This window comes from Carcharodon carcharias, chromosome 6 (assembly GCF_017639515.1).
Source record: "Carcharodon carcharias isolate sCarCar2 chromosome 6, sCarCar2.pri, whole genome shotgun sequence".
In the NCBI taxonomy this organism is placed as follows: domain Eukaryota; kingdom Metazoa; phylum Chordata; class Chondrichthyes; order Lamniformes; family Lamnidae; genus Carcharodon; species Carcharodon carcharias.
In genome coordinates, this window is record NC_054472.1 from 163,655,438 (window position 1) to 163,680,693 (window position 25,256).

The window sequence follows — 25,256 nt, forward strand, 5'->3', positions numbered from 1 at the left end:
TATGTAATTACATCTAAATGCAACAGAAGGATTGCTTCCTGAACATGATGCTATTATTCATTCTTCTAGCTGTTGACTAGGAGATGAATCAACAAGTTAAAACATGAACCGGCTGCAAGACTGAACAGAACAGGAAAAAAGATAAAGCACTAAGATTGTTCTGCGAAAGGTTCGATTTCACTTGAATTTGATTAGACACGCATGGGTTCAATTTTTCCCAGCCTCAATGGGACCAGGAAGAAGGAACGAAAGTAAAAAAAAAGTCTCGACATCAAAAGTCCTGCCTCCATTTCTACCCTTCCCAATTTTGACAAGGGTGGGAAGAGCAAGGGCCTTGGAATAGGCATGCACCTATTATGGGCCAATTATCATCCTTGTGGGCTTATTATTAGCCCATCTCTGAAATGTTTCCAATATTCCCAGAGGGGTGTCATTTAGCAGATGTCTGTGCCCTGACAAATTGCATGGTTCAGAGGAACCATGTCTGGGGCAAGGCAGGAAGAGTTTAAAAATGTAAGTAAAAATGTTTCTCAAAGTACAAAGGGCTTAGGCCTTTGAAGTTAAAGTTGCCGCATCAGAGGCCAAGAGAGGATCCAGCATTCAGAACTTTGTCAGTTCAGGGGGGTCATCACTCTCCTAGCATCACATGGGCATTGGAGTAGCGGGAAAGGGGAAAAACTGTTTGGACTTCAATTGAGCACCAGAAAAGATGCACCTGGAAATGGCTGCTGCACCTTCTGAAAGTGAGGTCATTGCAGATGAGGAGCAGCAGCCTGCACAGGAAGGGCAGGGATCAGGAGGGTAGTGGAGAGTGTTGAGGGGCTCAAAGGAGAAGGAAACACTACCTAAACATAGGGTCTACAGGCAGAGGTGAAGAAAACTGGACATGAACCAGTGCTGAAGGAGACTGTGACTCTCCAGATAGATGGTCATGGACATCTGTGCCCTTGTCAGCTGTGGATCTTTGGCATCCCGCAGCTGGCTGCACACCGGTGCATCACCCAAGTGACAGATGCCCTCTTTACTGATGCTGGACAATACATCAGGATCACAGCTGATGGGTCATTGTGAGCTCAGAGGTGCCGAGTACAGTCAAGTGGTGTCCTGCAAAACCCTCCTGCAAGGGTTGCTTGGTCATTATGGTGGTCCGCTGATCTATCCTTAACATGCCGCCACACCCACCCCCCCACCACCCCCACCCCCCCCACCACCCTCGAGGAGTCTGGACCTTGAAGTCCTAGAAGACAACAGCTCATCGCGGGGGCGGGGGGTGGGGGGGGGGGTAGCAGGAGGGGAGAGGAATTGGAGGCTGAGGGGTAGGATGCCCCTAATGCATAATGATCTGGCCTCCTACCGCCAGTCTCCAGGACGTGGATCTCCCTCCTATCCCTCATGGGTGTTAGTCCTCTCACTCCCCTCACTGCCCTGTCATGCAATGCCAGGCTTTGGCACCAACTGTCTCTCTCAGGGAAACCAGCAACCTCAGTGATGGCTGCCATGGGTGTCTGAAGCCCAGCTCCATTCCTGCCCCCACTAGTTTTAACTGGCCAGGAAGCCTGTCTCCATATCCACAATTAAGAGCTCATCCCTTTGGGAAAAACAGTTTCCCACTGGAAGCAAGTTTCTGACACAAAAAACAATCTAGCTCCAGTTTTCCATCACCAAGGGAAAAATCCAACCCATAGCACTGTGTTAGAGTGTTAGCATGAACTGATAGAAAGCAATAGATATTAACATAATTTGAGGGAGTTATAAGATGAAAGAAAGTCAGTTTAAACTGGTTGGAGGGGGAGGCAGCAAGGAAGAAGGGTTCTAATTTTAATTGAGTTGGAAGAGGTGGAAAGCAACATGAAATAAGCCGACTTCTCACAAGAATATATTGTTGGCCATTTAGCATTTCACAAGAAAAATATACTATCATGCTTAATACTGCAATGCAGATTTAACAAATTTCCCCTGCTTTCCTGGAGTTGAATTTAGCAACATTTACTCTGTAAACTCAAAGGGATAAGAAGGTGATGCTGTCCTGCATATCCAAAATTGTAATGTAGTCTTCTCGTGCATGAAACACCATGGTGGGAGGTCTTGTAAAATATACCTTTATATTTCATAATTACGTGTCCAGTAGAAGGAATATGCCCTAGAGGTAATGCTGTTACTTATTAGTTAGCTATGAGGAGCTGTGCTGACCAATATTCAGCTCATCTACTGATATCATGTGCAACCTTGGAACTGATCAAATTTGGCACAGCCATCTCAGGACAATGGTACATTGCAGTGAAGGAACTAAGGATGTGGATGGGAAAACAGGAAACAAAAGGTATAAGAAAAGAGGTTTATTCAGAAATTATTGGGCTGAATGTTTTGTGACTGTGGTCTTCCCATTCTTCATAGACAACATTACAGGAATTTACAGAAAAGTGCTTTTGGATATGATACAAAACACAAGGTCTTTTGAAAGCCACAAAACAAATTCAATGGTCAAAAGGATTGCTGTTATCCAAGCAGCATTTGGATACAAAATCTGTGGAGACATTCTACCTCTGTGGATTCTTCAGTATCAGTGGCAATGTTGTTTCAACTGTGAAGTGTCTGGAGCCAGCGATCTTGCACATCAGTGCTTTATTGATCGGTACTCATCTTATCATTTCGATATTACAAAAACTGTACTGTACTCAGATTCAGGTCTTCAGTGACATTCATTCAGCAATTTTGCTCAGGCAGAAACATGTCTGTGGAAGGCATCAGGCCAAGGTTTAATAATGGTGACAGGATGGATTTTTCATTCTGCAGATTTGCTTGACTATGCTTGGGGATTAGGCAATATTTATTCAGAACTTTCCTCCAGGACTTTAAGTAACTGAGATCAAATTCATCATAGATGCTGTATGAAAGGAGCAGGCATGGGTATCTGGATGGTAATTTCTTATTCCATTTGTTCTTATATGAGTGTGCTTAAAAAGAACAAATTCAGAAATATCACAATAGCATTTTAATGGCATCACCTCTATGGCAACAATTAACGTATCTTGTCAGAGTATTAAGTTATCCTCTTCCATAGGTTCAAATTTATCCATGGCCTTGCCCCGACATATCACTGCAACCTTCTCCAGCCATATGTCCTATCCCATCCAATCCTGGACTGTGGATCTCCTGGATTGTGCATCTCCTCTCCCTCTCAACTAGTATCTAGTATCTCAACTCATTCTCTGTCTTTCTTCATCGCCTCAACTTCAGGAATATTTTCAAATAAGACATCAATTGACCTTCTTAATCTCACCCTACAAGATTTGGCATCTGTTCTGTTCTCCATTCCAAATTTCCCCCTTCTCTACAATGTGCACAGATATTATATAGATATAAGTCCGAATTGTTACTGGATATTACATAAACAAAAAAAAAATTGCTTGCATAAGGTCAATAGAAATTAGGTTCTGAAAAGCAATATTGACAATCCTATGGAGCATATATACAAATTCATGCTATATCCAGATGGCCTCCAGACATTTAATTATTTCAGTTTCTTCATACCAGATGTTTTATTGACCTCTACATATGTTGTCAATTCCAGAGCCAATATAACTGGATCCAAAATTTGTCCACAGTCTTCTTTTATGAAGATCGATGTGAAGAATTCACTCAATGTATTTGTAGAGGGTATTGAGTTGGCACAGTACAATAAAGGAAATGAAAAATAAGCAATTCTGGTTCTAAGAGAGGATCTTCATTGACAGTGTTGGCTGGAGGGACTGAATGACATCTTCTCATCCTTAACTACAATCTGAAATGTACCACCTGCCTCATGAATGTTACCAAATATATCCTATCTACATTATGTTCTCATATCTGAATAAGCTGCAAATGAAGATTGGATCTGAATAAAGAGCTTCGCTGTAACAGTCGAAGATGGAGCTCTGCCATATACTTCTCTTTTTATTAAATCAATAGTTGATTCAGGAAAACAAAATCAACAGCCAAGTTTGTGGAATACATGGTGTCATTTTGCAGAGGAAACCAACTTAGGACATTGTATTTTTCACACCTTTTGAAGACCATTACTTTTCCTTGATGCATTGCATTTTAGAAAGAATAGCCTCACTTTGTCTTCAAATACATAGCTGAACAATGTTTATGGTATAATATTTTCTATGCTTTGAAGCACAGCTGTGCAAACAGTTGGTTATAAAGGAAGGAAGAAGAATCTGATTATTATAAGCAACTTTGTTGAATTGGCCTTAATGGCATGATTCTTCCCAGGATGCATTGTGTGAAGTCAAAGCAATGGCCCAACTTTGCTCAATTTTCTACATCTGACTTTTAAAGAAGCATACTTTCTTTATTTATATGAATATAATGTTTTATTAATAAACATGTCTTTATAACAAAAATAGACTTTTTACAAGACATCATACTGTTTATACATAACAATAAATCTTATGTTAAAATTTATTGCTAATTCCCGAAAGGTTTCTTGGATAGGACTAATACCAATTACTTTCATGCGCCAGGCCAAAGTTACACAAAAAGTGGCAACAATTTTTTTTTAAAAAAAGAAACAATTTGGGTTAAAAATTGGTTCATCCCGACTTTTGGGCTCCAGGCTTGCGGTTTCATCTTCTGCATGCCCTAGTTCCACTTTTATTTATTTAGCATGTGCATAGTCACAGAGCTAGGCAATAGCCTTGTCAGTGGCTAGACAGAGTTATTTAAACCCGCCTTCAAGTTTAGTCAGCAGACACTCCTCGACAATGGATGGTCTTGGTGAACCCACAGATGCCTTGGCCGGTCCGGAAATGGTTTAAAAGGGTCCACTGCCGCCATGGAAGATCAAAGCTGGATGGGCGAAGAGAGGGGTCCACGATGAGAGAGTGGTTTCTCGTGGTATGTTTTCTCCTGCCAGTCCTCCTGCCATAGGCCCTCAGCTGTTAATGCTCAGTGTGAAGGTTTAACCACGTGTGCTGCTGGCGGATTGAAAAGATCATTGGGTAAGGGCAGGCTTGTCTGCCAGTGGCTTGCCTGCTGCAATTATGCACCTGACGTGGTGGGGTGGGAGGGAGGGTGGTGAGGAGGGCAATGTGGCTTAGGGATGGGAGCCAGAAGAGTTGAGTTGGTCAAAAAGCACCTGTGACGGTGTGCATTGTTGAGTTGCGTTGCACATCGATAAGTTTGATTTGGCCAGATTGGAATCATACCGGGACACAGATTTCTGCAGTTGAGTACACTGAGCAAGAGCAGAGGTCCTTAGGACCTTGGCCTGTAATCCTCATGAGTATGCCCTGGTTTACTGAGGAGGTTATAAAAACAGAAAACGGTGGAAAAACTCAGCAGGTCTGGCAGCATCTGCGGAGAGAGAAACAGAGTTAACGTTTTGAATCCATGTGGCTCTTCAGAAGAAGAATTGAACAGGATTGGGGCTAGGACAGACCCCTGGGGTCACCCATTCACCCATTTCCTCCAGACACTAGCCTTGGCATCCATATGCACCCTGAGCTATCTGTCCCAGTGCATCAATTCATTAGCATCAGTGATCCAGAGATATTTTGATAAAAATGCCAGTGTGCCAGACTGTATCATACGCTGCAGTGAGGTCAAGGAAATTTTCTTATGTTTTGAGATTCCTTTGAAAGCCATTTTCAACGAAGGTGGTTAATATGAGGACTTGATCACATGTGCTTCTTCCTTTCAAAAGCCTGCTTGGTCCTCACTCAGGATGTTCTCCACTTCTGGCTTGACCCACTGCAGGATTAGGTACTCCACGACCTTGAAGCATACTGATAGCAGGGATATTGGCCGGTAATATAGTAATTTTTGGTCTTTGCCTGGTTTTGAGAGGCTGATGACTCTAGACATGCACCAGAATTTTGCCCTTATTCAATGACCTCCTCAACCCAACAGCAGTATCCCTTTTCTCATGACATCCCATGTGCTTAAACCCTTGCACATTAGCCTTGTAAAGAATTGGGCTAAACAGGAGGGGACCTGTGGACCAAGGTGTTTAAGGAACTCAGGGAGAATGTTGTCATTAGCAACAGTGCCCAGCTTAATGGTTTGTAGTACTTTGTCCAACTCCAAGGTGGCGCAATGTACAGGTCTGGAATTGTGCTTCCTATGGAAGGATCTCTTCACTTCTTTTTTCCAGCGGTACCTTTCCCATGTGAAGGAGATAGCTTGTTACATGATTACCATTTACAGATGGATGGCTTGGTGTTAATGGTTTTTGGGTTAATCCGAGGTGTCATAGAGCTCTCCAACATTTCCGATTTGAGCCGGTGAAGTCCAGGTTTTTTGTTGCCTCTTCCCATCTGGCCCAGCAAGCGCAATCCAGGGATTCAATTACATGGTCTGCCACATCTGGGTCACCGGGAGGACTCACATTGTTTGAGTAGGGAGGCAGACTCCTCTTCCAGGCAAAGCATATACACAGGGCAGTATCTCCTTATAACCGTTCTGGTGGCTGCTTTGTAGAAGGCTCTGCAGAAGCAATTGTATGCCAGCTGTGTGGGGATATTTTAGGATGGTGTCATTATAACACTTATTTCCAATATTTTACTGTATGGTCTTTCACAGGTTCCACCGCTGCTTCTTTGGGCTGTTCACTATCGGTAGTTGAAGTCCAATATGGATCAGAGATTGTCTGTGCTGGCCATGTGGAAAATTGGTTCTATTAGAGTTGGACAGCACATAAATGTAGTGTTCCCACTTCATTACCATGACTGTAGCCTGCGGCCGAGCGTTTACTGTGCTGCTAGTTGCCTCTGTAGGGGACTGATTGGCATTATGCAGGTACCAGATGGTGCAGGCTGTCCCTCTTAAAGGGAAAAGGCACTTAATAATATTGCTGCAATTCAAAACATGTAAAACGGGATACAAGTAGGTAGAGAGGGTTTCAGGGTGATGCCGGAGGCATTTGTGGTGGAGGTGGGTAGGGGAAGTACCATGGTTCTGCAGGGAGCCGGGTGGACCTTAAGGACCACCCTCAGGTGGACAAGAACCCAAGAAATATGGGAGGTTAATTCCTATCGTCTGGACCCTAGGACTTGACAGCAGTTCCACAAGAGGTCTAGTGATCTCAAGCAGATGTTAAGATCAGGGAATACATCTTCATATGAAATCTTCTACCTACCGCAACACCAATCTATCACACTGCTTAATGCACCACACATCCATCACACACCCATTAGCACTCAGGACTCATCCCCAACATCCAGAGAGTCCACCTCACCCTCACATAAGTACCAATGTTGCCAGTCCCACACCCACTTCATGCAGCCTAAACATATCTTGAGCTATTCAGCTGTGGCAGACACATCACGGCACTGCATAATCTCTCTTGCAATCCAAAATGGAAAAATTAAACAGTTGTCCAAAGGCATAAGCAAAATTGATTGGAACTGCACATATTACTACAACTCTAAGACAGTGCAGGAATTAAATCACTTCAGAATCACCTTGGGGCATATGTTCCTAATGAAAATTGCTTGTTCCCCCCACCCCCTCCCCACCAGATAACCTTAAAACTAAACAGGTTGCAGAGCCAAGTGGTTGTAAAATGCATTTATCCAACAGGAAGCCATATTAAAAGGAACCCGAGACTGTGCATACTAATTTTAATTTCCCATGCTATCTATGCTCAATGTCTTTACCTAGTGGGGATAATTTTGGCTTAGAAGATAGAATCAAATAGGCGGTATCGGTTCAGCCACCCGTTGAACAACATTCCCAGCTTTTGTTTCCATCGACTTCAATGATCCAATAACATGTGTTTTGTGCAATAATGTCCAAAGTGAAAATTGCCCTCAATATTTGTACATAAAAAACAGAAGATTTTAAGTAAGGCACCTAAATATGATGGACTGGAGTTCTTGAAAGAACGTTGTCCTTCACCTTGGCTAATTGGGTTCGCGAACACCCTGGACAGATGGGATGGAAGCTTCTCTTTCTTTCTGCAAGCCATCGCAGCACATCTGGAATTTTGGGATAGCATCAACTTAATTTCTGTTAGATGTAGGTCCACAACACTAACCTGGCTGCTATTTCAATATTGAGTTCATTATTATGTTAAGACATGGGATGGCTGATGTGGGAGATGATATGTTACACGAGTGCGGTTCAAAGACATAAGGGACAGAGTGGATGAACGTTTAACCCTGCATCTAATCCTATTATGACTCTGGGATGAAATAGTCAAGGATAACGCTGGAAGATATAAATGGAAAGTTGCTTCATTTCCCATTCAGATTTCTCACATGCCCCTTAGGAGCTGGTAGCAGTCAAGGAGCTGACATCACCCTGTCATCTTCTGTACAGGGGGCAGACAGTGGGCAGAAATTACATATCTTCCTCTTAAAAGGCCCAGTGTGGAGCATAATATGTAGCACAATACCAAAACATGATTTTTAAAATTTCACATGGAGGCTATAGCGTCCCTCTCCAGAGGGGAAGCAAAATAAAAAAAAAACTTTTACCTGATCATTAGCTGTTGCCTCCCGGGTAGTGAGTTACTGATAGTCAAGAGAAGCTGAAAATCTATGGGCGGAATTTTATGGCCTTTTCCACCAGTGGGATTTTCCAGTCCTGCTGAAGTCAATGGGCATTTTAGGGCTCTGCACTGCTACAACAGGGCCGTAAAATTCAGCCCTATGAGAAATGTAGAGAAGGGGGAAACAATTAAGTGATTAGAAAACTTGGTAATGAGGTGCTAGAGAAACTAGGGCTAATATCTTCCAGACCCATGGAGATGGCTTTGCCAGCGGACAAGAGATGAAGGTGATAAATGTGGAAATTTGAAATGCAGCGTATTTTCCCAGAGGCAATCTCTCAACAGCAATGGCTACTCCACCGGCAACAGCGAGTCACCAATTAAGCTTCTCAAGAGGGCAATAATCCAAAATTCTGGCAATGTATTGAAAATTTACCAATTGCTGTGTCCAGAGCCCAGCAACACTGAGAAGGCAGCTTCATGGTGGGGGCTGGGATGGCTGGGGAGGGGGGGGGGGGGTGATTGGGTCGGAGGGCAATTGTAGGTTAATGCACATGCTGGTATCAATGGCCCCCAAAGGCTGAAAGTGATACGTCTGAGCCCAAATGAATTGATGTGGCGGCATTTCTCCGCCACGCCGATGATTCTGACATTTCTGGGTCTTTTTTTTAAGCATGCTGTCTGCACTCTTTCCTGCAGAGTACCTTCATTTTGGTCCCTAGCTCTCCCTCTGCCTGAGTAGAGCTTACCTCTGTCAGTAGGGCTGTCTGCCACCCTGCTGTCAGGCCCTCCCGTGTCTGTGTGCTGCGTGCTGTAGCTAATGCACCCGGACCCTAACCCATCCATGTTGGCGGTCCACCTGCCTGCTCAATCTTATGGTAGGTGGTTAATTGACAGACTGCCTCCGGGTTTAAAGCAAACCCCGAGGCAGTCTGTCAATTAATCACCTCCCATAAGATTGAGCAGGCAGGTGGACCGCCAACATGGGTGGGTTAGGGTCCGGATGCAATCCCGACACCCATCAATTTGTTAAGTCTGGAAGATTCCAACCCAAGACACTTTATAATAGAATGGGGAAAGTAAAGAGGGGGGTGAGAGAGACATTCAAAATTATGAGGGGCTTTGCTAATGTAAACAGCAACAACAAATTATCTTTAATTTTTTAAAAAATCTTTTGTGGGATGTTGGCATCGCTGGCTAGGCCAACATTTGTTGCCCATCCCTAATTGCCCTTGAGCTGAGTGGCTTGTGAGGCCATTGCAGAGGGCAGTTAAGAGTCAACCACATTGCTGTGGATCTGGAGTCACATGTAGGCCAGACCAGGGAAGGGCGGCAGATTTCCTTCCCTAAAGGACATGAGTGAACCAGATGGGTTTATGTGGCAATCAATGATAGTTTTCATTGCCACCGTTACTGTGACTAGTTTTATATTCCAGATTTTTTTTTAATTCATTCATGGGATGTAGGCTTCGCTGGCTGGGCCAGCATTTATTGCCCGTCTCTAGTTGCCCTTGAGAAGGTGGTGGTGAGCTGCCTTCTTGAAGCACTGAAGTCCATGTGATGTAGGTACACCCACAGTGCTGGTAGGAAGGGAGTTCCAGGATTTTGACCCAGCAACAGTGAAGGAATGGCGGTATATTTCCAAGTCAGGATGGTGAGTGATTTAGAGGGGAACTTCCAGCTGGTGATATTCCCATCTATCTGCTGCCCTTGTCCTTCTAGATGGTAATGGTCATGGGTTTGGAAGGTGCTGTGGAAGAAGTGAATATTTGTGGATGTGGTGCAAATCAAGTGGGCTGCTTTATCCTGGACGGTGTCAAGCTTCTTGAGTGTTGTGGGAGCTGCACGCATCCAGGCAAGTGGAGAGTATTCCAGGTGGAGAGTATTCCATCACACTCCTGACTTGTGCCTTGTAGATGGTGGACAGGCTTTGGGGAGTCCGGAGGAGGGGTACTCATCACAGAATTCCTAGCCTCTGACCTGCTCTTGTAGGTACAGTATTTCTATGGCTAGTCCAGTTCAGTTTCAGGTCAATGGTAACTCCCAGGATGTTAATAGTGGGGGATTCATGATGGTAATGCCATTCAACATCAGGGAGTGGTGGTTGGATTCTCCCTTGTTGGAGATGCTCATTGCCTGACACTTGTGTGGCGCAAATGTTACTTGCCACTTGTCAGCCCAAGCCTGGATATTGTCTTGGGCTTGCTGCATTTGGACATGGACTGCTTCAGTATTCGAGGAGTCATGAACTGTGAACATTGTGCAATCATCAGCGAACATCCCCACTTCTAACCTTACGATGGAAGGAAGGTCATTGATGAAGCAGCTGAAGATGGTTGGGCAAGGACACTACCCTGAGGAACTCATGCAGTGATGTCCTGGAGCTGAGATGATTGACCTCCAACAACATCAATCATCTTCCTTTGTGCGAGGTATTAACCAAATTTATTAACCAAATTCAAATTCCACCAACTGCCAAGGTGGAATTTGAACCCATGTTCCACAGCATTCAAAATTATGGGGCCGCCAGGGGAGGTGGCGGGGTGGGGGCAGGGTGTGTGGGGGAGGGGGGGGGGTTGCGCAGCAGACAGGAAAGTGGAGCTGAGACCACAACCAGATCAACCATGATCTTATTGTATGGTGGAGCAGGCTTAAAGGGCCTACTCCTATATTCCTATTAGCTGGATCTCCGGATTACTAATCTTACCACCGTCTCCCCAGAATTATTCCATTGACAAGCAAGTCAGTAACTCGAGGGCATAAATTTAAGATCTTTCTAATTAAATATAATTTTTAGGAGAGTTGTTAAGATATTCAATACCCTACCAGAAACATATCCTTGACTGCTTTGAAATTATTATGGGTGTAAATATCGGGCAAGGAACATTTAAAGGGGCATTTAGAAATTACAGGAAGATATAACTAAGTGCATAGCTCTTTCAGAGATTCGGGGTACAGACACAAAGGGCCAAATAGTCTCTCCTTCTTTGCCAGCAAATTTTGTGATTCAAATCTAAATTCTTGTCAGAAAAATTGATTGTTCTCACCATGCATTTCAGAAACTTAAAAGACGTTGTTGTCTGTGTGAATAGCTTTTTCTCCTTCCTTCCCTCAAAAAGCTGCTGGGTTTTGGCTGAAGAAAGCTGTTCTTTAGTGGTATTTTCTTTTAAAGTTCCAGCAGCAGCATGCCTTTCTGATTGAAGGTCACCTTGCAGTGTTTTCTGCTGTCATCTGTTCCATTAATCACCCATCTTTGGCCCAGAGAAAATGTAACATAACCCTTGAAATGTAATAACACCTTGCTCTTCTAAAATGGGAAGAAGGCGATGCGTTAAAGTACTTCAGTGCTCAAATATTGCTGTCACTTTTCACTGTCAGTCAGTTCTCAACTTTCAAAAAAATTCTTACCTCCTTGCATTGAAGTTGAGACTCACACTGTCTCCTCCTATACTTCATTTCTATTGCTAGAAGCTCATGGCTGTGAAATTCCTTGCCTCTCAGATTTTCTTAAAACTCACCTCAACATTTGGCTTACTAAAAAAAAACCTGATTTTGTTTGAGGGCTCTTTGTGTCTCTGTGAAAATCTTTAAATGTGATAGGCTGCTTGGACAGCTTGATGACATGACTTGTGCTCCACATTGGCACATTGGGAAATCCCCAGTAATGAGTGCTACAATCAGTTGCAGGATCGTTGCACTGTGATAGAGGTGCAATTCTCTCAGCGAGGCTCACTTCAGGTTGAGGGCAAGTATCCTTGCTTTGCTGCTAACTGCAAAATCCTGCCCAATAAATATTTGAAAAGGCAAATTTAAAAGGGTACGGAGAAAGAACATGGAATGGCCTAGAGCAGCACTGGCACAGCGAACTAAATGGTCTCCTATGGTCTTCCAAAGCACTCCTGGCCTGCCCTGTTCTACGCTCTATCAATGTGGTCATACAAGACCCTGCTTCTTGTGTCCTAAATCATACCACATTCCATTCATCTATCATCCCTGTGCTGCTGACCTGCATTGGCTTAGCAACACCTTGATATTAAAATTCTCATCCTTGTGTTCAAATCTCACCATGGCTTTGATGCCTCCTTAACTCAAATCTCATCCAGCCCTGCTGAGAAAACACTGCTCCTCCAATTCTGGCCTCTTGAGCAACCGTGGTTTGAAATCGCTCCAACTTTGGTGACTGTGCCTTCAGCTGCCAAGGCCCTAAGCTCTGGAATTCCCTCACTGAATCTCTCCACCTCTCTTTAACCAAGCTTTTATTTGATAACACTCCTGTGAAGTACCTTGTGGTATTTTACTGTGTTAAAGGTGCTAAAACAATACAGGTATTATTATTGTGCTATAAAATGATATAATTGCATAATTGTGGCTTTCAAAGGTTGAGTAAAGGGTGTCAGAGAATTGGTGCAGGTGAGGATGTGGGCTGTGATGTTGAGCTGAAGCTTGAAGAGCTTTGAGGCAAGGATGCCAATTGAGAGGGTTTGAGAGACCAAGCCTTGCTAACTAAAGCCTTGCGCTAGAATTCACAGCAGAAAAGGGACCGATGAATGCAGAGCATATTTCTTGTGCTGGAAGAAAAAAGCAGATTTGGTCATGGAGAGGATGCCGATCGGAAAGTTAACCTTGAGATCTATAAAATAGGAAGTTCTACACCTCTTGATTCACTCTGAGATGGCAGCTAAAGAGGCTGGCGGAATTAAGGCAAGAGGCCCAGGAATCAGGACAGGAGTTGAAGAGAATGTCTCAGAACACTAAAAAAAAATTCAGAACATTTTACCTCATCCAAAAAAGTGTTTCAAACCAAAAATGCTGGAAATGGACAGCATATCATATCATTGCCTTAAATGAAGAGCTTGGATAATGCTTTGGGTAGGATCAGTTACCCAAATTAGGGGAAAAAAATCCTCCTTGATGTGAATTATTGTCAACTTAGAGTTAAAATAATCTAACTTTCTCTTGTACATTTCCAGCATTTTCAGTTTATTCCACAATTTTATGCCACATTTGAATGTTTAAGGATATAATAGCCACTTGAGAAGCACAAGAAACATGATGACAAGACAAGTAAATGTTAACAAGAGGCAGTGAAGACCTGACAGTTAATTGTTCCGCAGCTAAGAAACTGATAGATCACCTTCAGTTGAAGGTAGTTTCTTGTGGGTTCTACTGAAGGCTGCAATCGGATGTGATTATCTTTCATGAAATAAATCATCACAAATTGGCATTAAGATGAGCATCTTCTCTCAGCTCAACACAATCAATGCCATGCAGATAACCCTAGACATTTGACCCTGAAGGTTATGTTTTATAGTCGTAATTCTGCTGAGCGAGTAGATCCAAAGGGTGAACTAAATATTCTCTCGATATGCATCTGAAGCTTGCCTGAGTTGTGACTTTTTGTAGATAGTATTTAGAATGTTCTAGATAGAGGATATTCTAACCCACTGTAAGGCACATCACTAAAAGGTATCAGTTTATCTGAATTGCCCGTTGTGAATGTTGTGTTGATAATGTGCAATGTTACTCACAAGGTTGAATTAATGGTGTACAGATTCTGCATTGCAGCAAGAATCTTTGGAATATATTTTTTCCAATTTAAACCAAAAAACTGTACCAACAAAGAAATTGGGCAGAATTTTCCATGCCTGCTGGCAACGAGCATCATGGCGGGCATGAGCAGACAATATGGGGGGAAGACCAAAAATCAGTTACATGACATCATGAAACCAGTTTGCAATCGTCCACTCTTCCCAGCAATGGTGGGCCACATTTCCCACCACCGCACGTCGGGAACTCCACTGTAATACCTCTGCAGATCGTTATAAGCCCAGCTCACTGGATTCATTCCCCACCCCCCCTCCACCATGCTGGATCATCCAATCATGCTGATGTGTTTCACTAAGGAACAAAAGTGACATGCACTTGGCAACCTGCACTTCACTTGAGACTTTGAGGTTTGTTTGCTTACCTTGGTTCATCAGTGCCAGGCTTCACAGTCAGCAAGTATACGAGGGCTCATGGGCAGGTCTCTACTTACGAGACCAACTGTAAGGCGGGGATGGTTTTTCAATGGCTGCAGGGCTATGGCTTTCTTGGGAAAGGGGAAGAAGTGGCCTCAGGCAAGGGAAGAGGCTGCAGGGCTAGGGCATTACTGGGGAAGGGGAGTTTCCCAGGGTGTGTGGGGGGGCACATGTTGATCTGTGCAAGTGGCCTCAAGAGGGTGAGGAATGAGGAGGCAGTCTCCAGAAGAGATGATGCCAGATGGAAATGCGAGGGTGTGTGCGTGAGAGTGAGTAGTGATGTCCCTTGAACTGGCAGTGAGTGAGATGACTGTGTGATGGCCTTGTGAGTGTGTGAGTTTAGAGTAATGAGATGGTTGCCTTACCCTGGCGGCACGGATGAACTCATTCATCCTCTTTCTACACTTGATGGCTGACCTCTTCTGTGCAGCATTGGCACTGACCCACTGCTGCCACTGCCTGCAGCTAGGGTGGGAGTAGGGGACATCATGGCGGACCTCCACAGCATCCAAAAGGCATTCCAGGGGCATGTCACTGAGTCAGGAGGCTGCAGTCTTCTTGCTTTAGAGGCCATGTCTTCTGAGGAGCAGCCCTGGGCTGGAAGCACTGAGAGATGTGCACATGGCTGTTCTTTAAATTTGGTGCCAGGTGCGAGGCAGCAGCGAGGTGACAGCGTGGTGGGCGTATGAGAGCCTGCACACCATCAAAATGGTGGTTTCCTGGGAATGCATGATTAATAAGGCAGGATTGGGACTATACGGTGTGAATAGCCGCGATTACGGCCGGCGGCTAAAATGTTCTCTTTCCCGCCCGCTACCACGCTTAGGGCAAATCTGGGACGATTCCGACATTGGTGATCGTGTTGACATTGCAGCAACACAAATCATGTCTCTGCATGGTTCTTTCCTTGATCTTTGCTTTAGCTTCTTTACAAAGAATTTAGAGCAGAGTAACAGGCCATTTGTCCCAATCATATTGGGTAACAGCGACATAGAATTAAAACAACAACCTATATTTATATAATGCCTTTGATGAGATAAAATATCCCAAGATGCTTCACAGTGATATTATAAAACAAGGTATGATACTGAGCCGCATAAGGAGGTGAAAAGCTGGTTCGATGAAATAGGTTTTAAACAGCATTTTAAAGAAGGGGAGGCAGACAGAGAGGCAAGGAAGTTTAAGGTGGAAATTCCAGAGCTTAGGGCCCGGGTAATTGAAGACAAGGCCACCAATGCTGGAGGGATTTAAATCAGAAATGCTCAAGAGGCTGGAATTACAGGAGCACAGACTCTGAGAAAGTTGTGGGGTTGGAAGAGATTACAGGGATAGGAAAGGGCGAGGTCATTGTGGGATTTGAAAACCAGGATATTTTTAAAAGCAAAGCTTTGCTTAAGCAGGAGCCATTGTAGGTCAGCAAGTACAAGGTCGATGGGTGAGTGAAACTTTTGCCGAGTTAGGCCATGGGGCAGCATAGTTTTGGGTGACCTCAAATTTATGAAGAGTAGAATGAGACATGCCAGCCGGGATGGTTTTAGTGATGGCAGGTATATGTGTGCTTATTCTGGGGTCAAATATAACACCAAGGTAAATGAAAAGTCACGGTTAGTGTTAGGCAGTTGTGGGGAAAGGGATGGTATTAGTGACTAGGGAGCCAAATTTGTGGCATGGACCAGAGACAATGGTTTTTGCAATAATTAATAGGAAGAAATGTCTGCTCATTGAGGAATGGATAACAGATAATCAACCTGATAATCTATCCAGTGTAAAGGGGTTGAGAGAGGTAGTGATAAGGTAGAGCTTGGTGTCACTAATGTATATGTGAAATTAATGTATTTTCAGGTGATGTCACTGAGGGGCAGCATGTAGATGAGAAATAGGAGGGAGCCAAGGGTAGACCCTTGGGCTACACCAGAGATAACTCTGCATAAGCAGGAAAAGAAGCCATTGCAAGTGACTCTCTGGCTACGATTAGATAAATTAGAATGGAACCAGTGGAGTTCAATCCTGCCCCACTAGGGCTATCTGTACCTTTATTATCACACTCCTTAGATAATATCAGCAGCTTCAACACCTCTTTGTCCTTTTGTCTATGACATCTTTTGTTATCTCTACCTATCACTGGCCCTCTATCCAGCTGTACTTGTCCCTGAACTCTGTCCTGAAGCATCACCTCTACAAGTTCCTTTTGTTGAGTCTTTACATACTCTTTTTTCCAAACAGAAACATTTCCTGCTTCTGATTGAGATCTCAGTAGTCTCCCAAGATTAATCTCTCTTAACCAGTTTCTTCCAAGGAGACTCGGTCCTCTGCCTGCTATCACCACGAGGGGTAGATTAACGCACTGATTTCCTGATTGTACTGGAAACTTGCATATACCTCTTACTCTTATATCTTCACCAGTATATATCTTTAATTTGGCGTCTGAATTTTCCAGATTTAATGGGTGGTCTCCTCCATTTAGATATTTGAATGTATGTTCCCCTATATCTGTTGTGGGTGTCCCTGTATCCACCTCCATTCGGATGGGTTTCTCGTTGACTTTCATTGTCATGTAGTTTGGCTCTGTTTTACCTATTTTTAAGTTGTATAGTGAGTAAAAATCTGATTGTTTCTTCTGGTTCCTCTGTTATGTTGATTTCATGATTTCTACCTTTTTACTTAAAGTTGTGTCTTAATCTGTCTTTACAATGTGTCCATTATGATGGCAGAAGAAACATTCGGTTCTTTTAAATTGTCATTCATTTGCAGGTTGTCTGGTTCCATTTCTGCCATGATCATTGTAGGTTTTCTCTGTTAAGCCATTGCTTTTTGCTAGTCTGTTAATGGTGGTTGTTTCCCGCCTTTCCGTGGAGCCTTGCGCTTTCACATCATTTCTAACTGGTGCTTCCCTCCTGATGTGAAGAATGGCGCCAATTTGTGCTCCCTTGATTGCTTCTGAACCCCTGACTGCGCTTTCCATTGTGAGTGCCGACTCCAGCGCCTTGCTGAAATCTAAATTTATTTCTGACAGCAACCGTTTTTAAATGGTGGCTTCATTATTCCCACATACTATCAGTCTCTTAACATGTCATTAATTGACCTCCCGAACTCACAGTGCTCTGGCAATTGTTTATATTGCAAGCGACTCTCTCCAGGGGTGCTACACCTCGAGTTAAATTTAAAACGCTGTGTTGCTACCGAGGGTTTTGGCTGAAAATGGCTTTTCATAAGATTTCAATTCATCAAAGCTCTTGGAATCTGGGGCGTTGAGTGCCGTTACACCATGAATCAGGCCCTATGTTTTCCTGCCACACATCATAAGAGGATTGCTCGACTCTTCTCCTTCCCACTATGTTGTTGGCCAAAAAGATGTATCGGTGGCCATCGGTGGTCTGATCAAACGGTTCAATATGGCTAATCTGTGGCAAAATGGAGGGAGATAACTCTGACGACTGTGATAAGACTGTACTTAAAATCCCCTGTAATGTACGGCTCATTTACTTCTGTTTAATGCCTGTGGCTTTCCTTGGTGTCGTCGAGTGGTTGCATTTTGCCTTATTGCATGCCTATTGACTGATAAGTGAGCTGGTAATCAAGATGATTTAGACGAAGAGACCATTGTAAAATGAAGCACATGCTGTTTATTCATATAGGTAATGGAGCACTAACACATGTGTACTTCTCAAAACAAAACCCAGTCGAACACTGCTGATTAACAATGTAGCACGCGCTACACAGCAATTGGATAATATAATCATGTGGCCAACCTGCTTACATTCTCTTAAAGGTATATTGCATCTCAGGTTATCACAATGAGCATGTGCTCCTCTCCACTTTCTGTCCAGACAACACTTTACACTCAGATAGTAAACACAATAACCTACAGCCCCGACCCAAGTGTGTTTTATCTTTCATTCCCTTCATATGGTATTATATCAAAGGATGGTTTTAGCTCATTAAATATTTCACATTAAAGACATTTAATACACTGTCACATGAAATAAATGCCAGGCCTCCATTCTGCTTAATGGGCCCAAACACATTGGGGAGAATTTTCTCCCCGTTGGACGGGTCGGTCGGGAGCAGGCGCAGACCCGATTGCCTCCCGTGATCGGCTGCGCGCCGCCATTTTGTGTGGGCGGGCCAATTAAGGCCCACCCAGCGTGACGTGCATCTGGAAGCGCTCAACACTACCTGTGCAGGCAGGGGGAGGAGGGAGAGTCGGGGTCTGCACTCTTCTGTGTATGCGCGTGAAAGAATTCAGAAATCTCCCTGAGGCACAGAGCTGCCTCGGGGAGATTAATTTCAATATGAAAGCATTGAAAAATGGAGAAAATAAAATTATTCAGACATGTCCCCTCACATGAGCTGGGTCATGTTTATGAATTTTGATAAAGCTTTTTATTTCATTGATAAATCCTTCATGAAACCTCATTCCACCCGTGGATGAGGTTTCATGAAAAATGCCAAGGCCGCCTGGGTTCTTCACCTGCCTGCCAACCTTAAGGTTGGACAGGTAGCCCTGACAAATGTTTAAATTAGTTTATTAATGGCCTTAACAGGCCTTTGACAGTTCAGCGGGTGTACAGCCGACTCCGGCACCCGCCCGCCGAACTAAAGATCCAAATGACCTGCAGTGATACCAGGACGCAGGCTGGCCACAAGATTCTGCCCATTGAGCTCAATCTGGTCATCTAACCAAAGTCTCTTTCTCTCCTTAGCTTGTGGGAGCTTCACTGGAACAGTGCAGGAGGCCAAGGACAGAGAGGTCAGAGTGGGAGTAGGATGGAAAATTAAAGCAACAAGCTCCACTGCACACAGGCTTCGAGCAGTTTGTTCCTTGGTTTCCATTCACTCCCTTGTTCAGTCCATTAACTTCACTTTCCCTTTCACATGCTGGTTAAGTGGTTGTGAGTTTCTAAAATTTCTTATTTTATTTCAGATACCAGCATTTGTAATTTTTTCTTTTCCCCTTCCCTCTGAACAAATGCACGAATTAGGAGAAGGAGTAGGCCATTCGGCCTGTAGAGCCTGCTCCACCGTACAATCAGATCATGGCTGATCTAATGTCAGCTCAACTCCACTTTCCTTCCTGACCCCTTTGACTCACTTGTCAAACAAAATTCTCTACAACACCGCCTTAAAAATATTCAATGATGCTGCCTCCACACTCTTTGGGTGAGAAAGTTCCACAGACTCACAACTCTTTGAGAGAAAAATATTCTCCTCATTTCCACTTTAAATGGGAGAACTCTGATTTTAAAACTGTGTCCCCTAGTTCTAGCCTCTCCCTCAAGGGGAAACATCCTTTAAGCATCCACCATGTCAAGTCCCCTCAGGATGCTGTATGTTTCAATAAGATTGCCCCTGGTTCCAATAAACTCCAGTGGATACAGGCCCAACCTGTCCAGCCTTTCCTTACAGGACAATCTGCACATCCTGGGAATCAATTGAGTGATCCCTCTCTGAACTGCTTCTAATGCAAATATGTCCTTTCTTAAATAAGGAGACCAAAACTGTACACAAACTCTAGATGCAGTCTCACCAAGACCTGAACCAACTGTGGCAAAACATCCCAGATTTTATTTTCCACTCCCCTTGCAATTAAGGACAACATTCCATTTGTCTTCTTGTCACTTGCTGTACCTGCATTCTAAGTTTTTGTGATTCATGTAGCAGGACACCAAGATCCTTCTGTAGCTCAGAGTTTTGTAATCTCTCTCCATTTAAATGATATGCTGCTTTTAATTCTTCCAGCCAAAGCTGGCAAACTCACATTTTCCCACATTATACTCCATCTGTCAACTTTTTACACACTCAGTTTATCCTTCTAAGTCCCTTTGCAGACTCCTTATGCCTTCTTTACAACTTACTTTTCTACCTATCTTTGTGTCATTAGCAAACTTAGTAATCATACATTTGATCCCATAATCTAAGTCATGAACATAGGTTGTAAATAATTGAGAACACAGCATTGATCCCTGTGGCATTGTTACAGCTTGCCAACTTGAAATCGACCCATTTATGCCTAATCTTTATTTACTGTTAGCTAACCAATCCTCTATCCATGCTATTATGTTACCTCCTAGACCACATGCTCTTATTTTGCATAGTAGCCTTTGGTGTGGCAATTTGTCAAATGCCTTCTGGAAATCTAAGTACACCAAATCCACAGATTCTCCTTTATCCTCATTGCTTATTATTTCCTCAAAGAACTCTAATAAATTAGTCAAACATGATTTCCCTTTCACAAAACGATGCTCACTCTAAATGATTGCATTAAGATTTCCTAAGTGCCCAATATAACAGAATCCAACATTTTTCCATGTGAAATATGTTAAACTAGCTGGCCTGTAGTTTTCTGCTTTCTGTCTCCCTCCCATCTTGAATAGAGGAGTTACATTTGCTTTTTATCCAATCTGGTGTGACTTTTCCAGAATCTAGGAAATTTTGGAAAATTAAAATGCATCTGCTATCTCAGCGGTTACTTCTTTTAAGATACTTGGATAACGTCCATCAGGACCTGGGAATTTGTCAACTTTTAATTCTAATAATTTCCTCAGTACTATTTCCATGGTGATTGTCATTGTTTTAATTTCCTCCCTCCTTTTCACCTCTCTGATGCACATCTTATTTCTGGGATGTTATTTGTATCCTCTACAGAGAAGACAGATGCAAAATATCTGTTCAATTTAACAGCCATTTCACTTTTTTCCAGTATTAGTTCCCCAGACTCACTCTCCAGAGGACCAACATTCACTTCACTTACTCTTTTCTTTTTTAAATACCCGTAGAAGCTTTTACTATTTGTTTTTATGCTTCTAGCTAGTTTTCCCTTATACTCTAATTTATTGCTCTTTTTTTAAAGTCATTCTTTGCTGTTTTTTATATTCTGTCCAATCTCTTAACCTGCTACTAGTCTCACTGGAATTTTATGCTTTTTCTTTTAATTTGAAAATATCTTTAAATTCCTTAGCTAGACATGGATTGGTACATCCTTCCCTGAAATCATTCTTTCTCTCTGGAATGTATATTTTCTGAGTGTTACAAAATAACTCTTTAAATATCTGCCACTGCATCTCTATTAACTTATCCCTGAACCTAATTTCCCAGTTCACTTTAGCCAGCTCTGTCTTCACACCCTCATAACTGCCCCCATTTAAGTTTAAAACACTAGTCTTAGACTTACTCTTCTCTCCCTTTAACTAAAATTCAATCATGCCATGATCACTACTGCCTAGGGAAGCCCTTACCATGAGGTCATTACTTAATCCTGTCTCATTGCACATTACCAGATCTAGAATAGCCTACCCTCTGGTTACTCTAGCACGTGCTGCTCTAAGAAATTATCCCAAAAACACTCTGTGAACTCAAGGCTACCTTTGCCAATTTGATTGCCTAATCTGTAAGTAGATTAAAATCACCCATGATTATCACAATACCTTTCTTCTAAGCCCCAAATATTTCATCCTGTATGCTCCATCCTAAAGTATTGTTAAGTGACTTTCTCCCTTTACTATTTCTTATCTCTATCCAAATGGATTCTACATCTTGATCTTTAAACTAAGGTAATCTCTTACGATTGCACTAGTGTCATCCTTAATTAACAGAGCGACACTTTGACCTTCCTGTCCTAACGGAATGTCATGTATCCTTGAATACTCAGGACCCAGCTTTGTCATCTCACAGCCACATACCCATAATGGCTATCAGATCATATATATTTATTTCCATTGAGCTTTTCACTTGTCGGTTTTGTTAAGAAAGCTCTGTGCATTCAAATATAGAGCCTAACTCTGTCTTTTTATCATGTTTGCAATTTCTGGCCTTATCTGCTGGTGCTTTCTAAGTTTGTATCTTCTGTCCCTTCCTGCCATACTCTGATTATCAACGCAGCCTTAAGATAAATCAGGTAAACTTGCTCATTTTCGTGCCAAATTTGTCCTGCAATCCTCAAAAATATAGTTAACATGATTCTTTTTTAAAAAGGGAATAAAATCATAAATGGGAGTGTAAACATACAGATCACTAAGAGTACTGACACAGATTAACAAGGCCATAAAAAGAACAAACCAAGCAATGAATTTAATTTCTAGAGGGATAGAATCAAAAAGTGGAGTATTTTTGTTAAACATGCATCGAACCTTGGTCAGACAGCACTGGAGCACTGTACACAATTCTACTCACCATATATAACAAGATACAGAGTAACTGGAGAGGCTCAAAATAAGATTTACAAGGACAATGCCAAGAACGTGGAGGTATGCCTATCAGTAGAGGATGAAGAGTTTTGGTCTCTTTTCTCTTGAAAAGAAAAGGCTGAAGGGTGGCCTAATAGAGGTCTTCAAAATTGTGAAAGGTTTTGATAGAGTTGATACAGAGAGACTGTTTCACCTTGTGGGAAAGAGCAAAACTAGAGTCATCAATATCCCTCCATGGGCTTCATCAATATCCCACCCTATCTCTGTCATCTCCTCCAGCCTCACAACTCTTCAAAATATCTGCACTGCTCTACTTCTAGCCTCTTATGCATACCCGATTTTAATTGCTCCACCATTGGTACCTGCAGCAGCCTATTCCCTAAACTCTTCAATATCTTCCCTATTCCTCTCCACTTCACTTTTTCCCTTTAAGCCACTCTTTTTGAAACCTATCAATTTGACCAAGCCTTAGGTCATATGACCTAATATCTCCTTAAGCAACTTTATTTTATAATGCTCCTGTGAACATTGGAACATTTCACTTCATTAGAGGCACTATATAAATGTTACTGTTATTGCTTCACACATTCATATCAAATTTCTAACATAAAATGTATTTCAATGTTGAGATTAGACTGATTAAAGTAAATGGACAATGCCTCTTAAAAATAATGTGGAGAATTTGCCATGACCACATTCAATGTTTGTATGGTAACAATCGCCAACAATAATTTCTAGCCTAGTAAATCCTAAAATCCCCATCGATTTTAAAACTGCCACATCCCAAACTCCATTACACATCCCGTTAAGTTAAGCTTTATAAAATATATGGCAAAGAGTGATAATAATTGTGCCTTGGCTTCCCAATTCTAAAATTATTAGATCAGTACATCATGGCCCATATAACATGAGACAGCAGTAATTCAAATATAATTATTAAGAACCCCCTATTAAAAAAGCACAACGTTGTTAATTAAATTTTATAATTAGCTTTGGTAGAAAGGTAACATAATAAATGTAAGCTGCTTTGTTTCCTGCTCCTGATCTAAAAATTGGAGTTGAATAGAAGGTTCATGTTGGAGCATGGTGCAGCACTTTCTGATTTTTGTCCTCTTGGTCCCACAGCCTTTGAAGACACGTTTTCATAACTGAGGTTATTAGAATATGGAATGAATTACCACAAGCCGAATTTAAGAGGAAGCCAAATAAACATGAGGGAAAATTAATGGGGAAGGAACAGTGAAAGGGTTTTCTCTATTTTTTATCCATTCATGGGCATCGCTGGCTAGGCCAGCATTTATTGCCCGTACCTAATTACCCTTGAGAATGTGGTGGTGTGCTGCCTTCTTGAAACAATGCAGTACATGTGGTGCAGTACAGTGCTGTTAGGGAGGAAGTTCCAGGATTCTGAACAAGTGACAATGAAGGAACGGCAATATATTTCTAAGTCAGGATGGTAAGTGACTTGGAGGGGAACTTCCACTTTGTGGTGTTCCCATGTGTCTGCTGCCCTTGTCCTTCTAGATAGTAGCAGTCATGGGTTTGGAAAGTGCTACCTAAGAAGGCTTGATGAGTTCCTGCAGTGCATCGTATAGATGGTACACACTGCTGCTACTGTGCATTGGTGGTGGAGGGAGTGAATGTTGGTGGATGGGGTGCCAATCAAGTGGGCTGCTTTATCCTGGATGGTGTCAAGCTTCTTGATTGTTGTTGGAGCTGCACTCATCCAGGCAAGTGGAGAGTATAACATCACACTCCTGACTTATGCCTTGTGGACAGGCTTTGGGGAGTCAGGAGGTGAGTTAATTGCAGCAGGATTCTAAGCCTCTGACCTGCTCTTGTAGCCATGGTATTTATATGGATAGTCCAGTGCAGTTTCTAGTCAATGGTAACCCCCAGGACATTGTCAGTGGAGGATTCAGCAATGGTAATTCCATTGAGCGTCAAGGGGTGATAGTTAAATTCTCTCTTGTTGGAGATGGCCATTGCCTGGCACTTGTGTGGCATGAATGTTACTTGCCACTTGTCAGCTCAAGTCTGGATATTCTTGCTGCATTTGGACATGGACTTCTTCAGCATCTGAGGAGTCGCAAATGGTGCTGAACATTGTGCCTTCATCAGCGAATATCCCAACTCTTGACGTTATGATAGAAGGAAAGTTATTGATAAAGCAGCTGAAGATGGTTGGGCCTCGGATACCAACCTGAGGAATTCCTGCGATGGTGTCCTGGAACTGAGATGATTGACATCCAACAACCACAACCAGTTTTCTTTGTGCTAGGTATGACTCCAACCAGTGGAGAGTTTTTCCCCTGATTCCCAGTGAATACAGTTTTGCTAGCGCTCCTTGATTCCGCACTTGGTCAAAAGCTGCCTTGGTGTCAAAGGGAGTCATTCTCACCTCACCTCTTGAATTCAGCTCTTTTGTCCATGTCTGAATCAAGGCTGAAATGAGGTCAGAAGCTGAGTGGCCTGGCGGAACCCAAACTGAGCATTGCTAAGCAAGTGCCACATAATAGCATTGTTGATGACCCCTTCCATCACTTTACTGATGATGGAGAGTAGACTGTTGGG